This window comes from Rutidosis leptorrhynchoides, chromosome 5, assembly GCF_046630445.1.
Source record: "Rutidosis leptorrhynchoides isolate AG116_Rl617_1_P2 chromosome 5, CSIRO_AGI_Rlap_v1, whole genome shotgun sequence".
Taxonomy (NCBI): domain Eukaryota; kingdom Viridiplantae; phylum Streptophyta; class Magnoliopsida; order Asterales; family Asteraceae; genus Rutidosis; species Rutidosis leptorrhynchoides.
Genome location: NC_092337.1, coordinates 87216623 through 87219974, shown reverse-complemented (window position 1 = coordinate 87219974; position 3352 = coordinate 87216623). Strand labels below are relative to the sequence as shown.

The following is a 3352-nucleotide window of genomic DNA, read 5'->3' as shown; positions in this document are numbered from 1 at the left end:
CAACGGAAAAGGTAACCTTAATATCCCCAATGCTAAGGGTCAATTTCTGCCCATGAACATCTATCATAGCTCTAGCGGTATTGAGGAAAGGTCAACCCAATATAAGAGGCACACGTGTGTCCTCCTCCATGTCTAAAATTACAAAATTGGCTGGAAATACTAAGGTACCCACTTTCACTAGCATATTCTATAAAATTCCACGAGGGAATTTAACAGAGCGGTCCACTAGTTGAATTGCCATTCAGGTTGGTTTTAGTACCCCGGGGTCTAGCTTAACATACAATGAATAAGGCATTAAATTTATGCTAGCCCCTAAATCTGCTAATGCTTTAATGCATTCCAAATTTCCTAGGAGACATGGTATGGTAAAAATCCCAGGATCCGCTAACTTTTTTGGTATCTTGTTCATCAAAATTGCTGAACAATTAGAATTCATGGTGATGGATGAAAGTTCCTCCATTTTCTTCCAATTAGTAAGTAAGTCTTTTAAGAACTTAGCATACTTTGGCATACCTGAAATTACATCAATAAAAGGCATATTTATGTTAATTTGTTTAAACATATCTAGAAATTTTGACCTTTCGGCTTCTAGCCTTTCTTGCTATTGCTTCCTTGGGTATGGGAGCGGTGGTTGATATGGCTTCACTACGGGTTTCTCACGTTCTTCCTTCTCAACCACTTGTTCCGGATCCTTAACCAGTTCATCAATTTTGTTCAACGGAACACTGAAATCAGAATCTTCGGGTATTCTTGGAGCTTCGTATGCTAGACCACTCCGTGTGGTGATAACATTGGCATGCTCATTTCGGGGGTTCTTATTAGTATCACCTGGTAAACTCCCTGGTTTTCTTTCACAAAGTAAACTAGCTAAACCATTCATTTGCTTCTCCAAATTCTGATTTGAGGCTTGTTGGTTACTAAACTGATGTTCGTTTTTCTCGTTCGTTTGGTTTATGTTTGTAACAAGCTGAGTTTGTGATGCAATCAACTTTTCCAACATACTCTCCAAATTTGACTTTTTCTATTCCTGTTGGGGTTTTTGATAAAAACCCGGAGTTTGTTGTTGGAACCCACTACTTGACCCTTGTTGGTAATTGGAATTTTGACCTTGAGGGTTGTATGGGTTCTTGAAGTTTCGGTTAAACTGGGCTCTTCCTTGAAATTGATTATTATTTCTTTGGCTTATGAAAGCCACTTCTTCTTTCTAAGCCATTGTTAAACCGGCATCACAATCTTTTCCTAAATGGAGACCACCACAGTATTCACAACCCACCTTCATACTATGAATTTCCTTGGTGATCTTGTCCATATTTCAAGCAACACCGTCTATTTTCACACTTAGGGAACTAAGGTCATCATAAGCACCGGCGCTTTGGACTTGGGCATGACGAGTAATTGGTCTTTCTTGATGCCACTCATGAAAATAATCGGCTTGCTTCTCGATTATCTCATAAGCTTCTTGCTTGGTTTTGTCCATGAGTGAACCTCCAACCGCTTGATCAATAGAAATTCGGATTGCAACATCACAACCCTTGTAAAAGATTTGGACTTTTTGGAAGGTATCTAAACCATGGTTTGGACAACCTCTTAGCATTTTGAAAAATCGATTCCATGCTTCATACAAGGTTTCCATCGGCTTTTGACAAAATTGGGTAATTTCTTGTTGGAGTCTCGCTGACTTAGAAGCTGAAAAATATTTCTTAAGAAATTTTTCCAACATACCATCCCAAGTTTCTATCGTAGCCTCGGGCAATGAATCTAACCAACTCCGTGCTTCTGCGTGGAGTGTCCATGGGAAAAGTCTTAAAAATATGGCTTGATCAGTGTCCGGTTGAAGTTTGAATAGAAGACATATCTCTTGAAAAAGATGAATATGTTCGTTTGCATCTTCATTCGGACCACCACCAAATTGACATCTGTTGTTAATCATTTGGAGAATAGGTCCTTTTATTTCAAATTTTGCTTCTCCTGTGGGGCGGAGTAATTGCACTTCCTTGTCCGGTTCGGGTTGCCTTCATCTTGGTCGCCATTAATTGTCTTGGTACCACCTGTCTTGCCTCTCCTTCCATTTCAAAATTTGGAGGATGAACTGGTTCAAATTCAGAATATCTTGGCTTTGTTGTACTTGATTCTGAATCAAAAGTTTCTTGCTTTGATGAAGATTCAAAAAGTTTAAGTACTTCTTTTGGGATTCTACCAAGCTTTCTATCAGGTTCTGTAAGCGGTGTAAGTAATGGAGAATCTGAACTACGGGTATGTGGCATATGCAACCTAAAATCTGTCAATCACACAACTAACAAAACTATTAAACACACCGATTCTATAAGTCTAATAATCAAAGACTATTAATAATTTAAAAAGAATTAAGAAACTACTTAATCACAAATTAGTTAATAATTCTATTTTGACACAAAACTTTTCCCCGACAGCGGTGCCAAAAACTTGATGTACAAAACGTGGTATATTAATTGTTGTATGAAATAGTATGAAAAAATACCGATTAAAGATTGTTACACACTAACGTGCAGTGTACCCGATCGAGTAGTAGTATAGTAAATGGTAAAATCCGTGTATCGTTCCAAAGACAATATCTAAGTCAAATTAGGATTATAAACTAAATTGTGATTAACTGATAAAATTACAATTACAAAATATTTTGGTTTGCCCTTTTACGATGGGCGAATCAAATGATGAATAAGATTAAAAGACAATATTTTTGGTATTTTAAGTTTATGAAAGTAAAAGATAGTTTTGATATCAAATTAAGGAAATATGCTCATTTAGACTTTTTACCCTTAATGTTGAATGTTATTTAGGATTAAGATCGGATTGATTGGTTATGCACGAGAACTAATTAATTGGTTCACCAAGAGTAGTCTTGCGCAAACACTCAAACGGGATTACACGACGCAAGTGATGTTCTTGTCATCTAAGACCTCCTATTTGTAATCAACTAATTCAACTAGTTTGAAGACTTGAAGAATGATCAAGTCAATGGTGTGTTGTACATGATCCACTCCTATATCAACTAAAGGTTTAACTTAGTTCATTCCCTTGGTCCGGTTAAATGCTCAATTCACCCAACCCAAATAATTAACTAAGTGTTATAATAAGATCCCTATAAACGTCACTAGATAAGGCAAATCACTAACACATGTTAATTAATGGAACTAGGTAGTTGAAAGTGTGTATAACAGATTCTAAGGAATTGGTCATTCTCCTAGACAATTACACATACTAATTAAGCTATTCCAAAGTATCTACAAGAGTCGTTCTTACATTCTTATGTAAATTAACCATTTGAACTCAACTTATCCCTTTTGGTAAAAGACGGATAAACATATGTCACTAG

General features: G+C 36.5%; 1 non-coding gene across 1 annotated transcript; it reads left to right on the top strand.

The window, feature by feature from the left end:
* Nucleotides 1–1565: 1565 nt before the first annotated feature.
* On the top strand, nt 1566–1672 carry LOC139850755 (small nucleolar RNA R71). Its single transcript, XR_011760136.1, has one exon. It is a non-coding gene; the product is annotated as a small nucleolar RNA R71 (small nucleolar RNA).
* The last annotated feature ends 1680 nt before the right edge of the window (nt 1673–3352 follow it).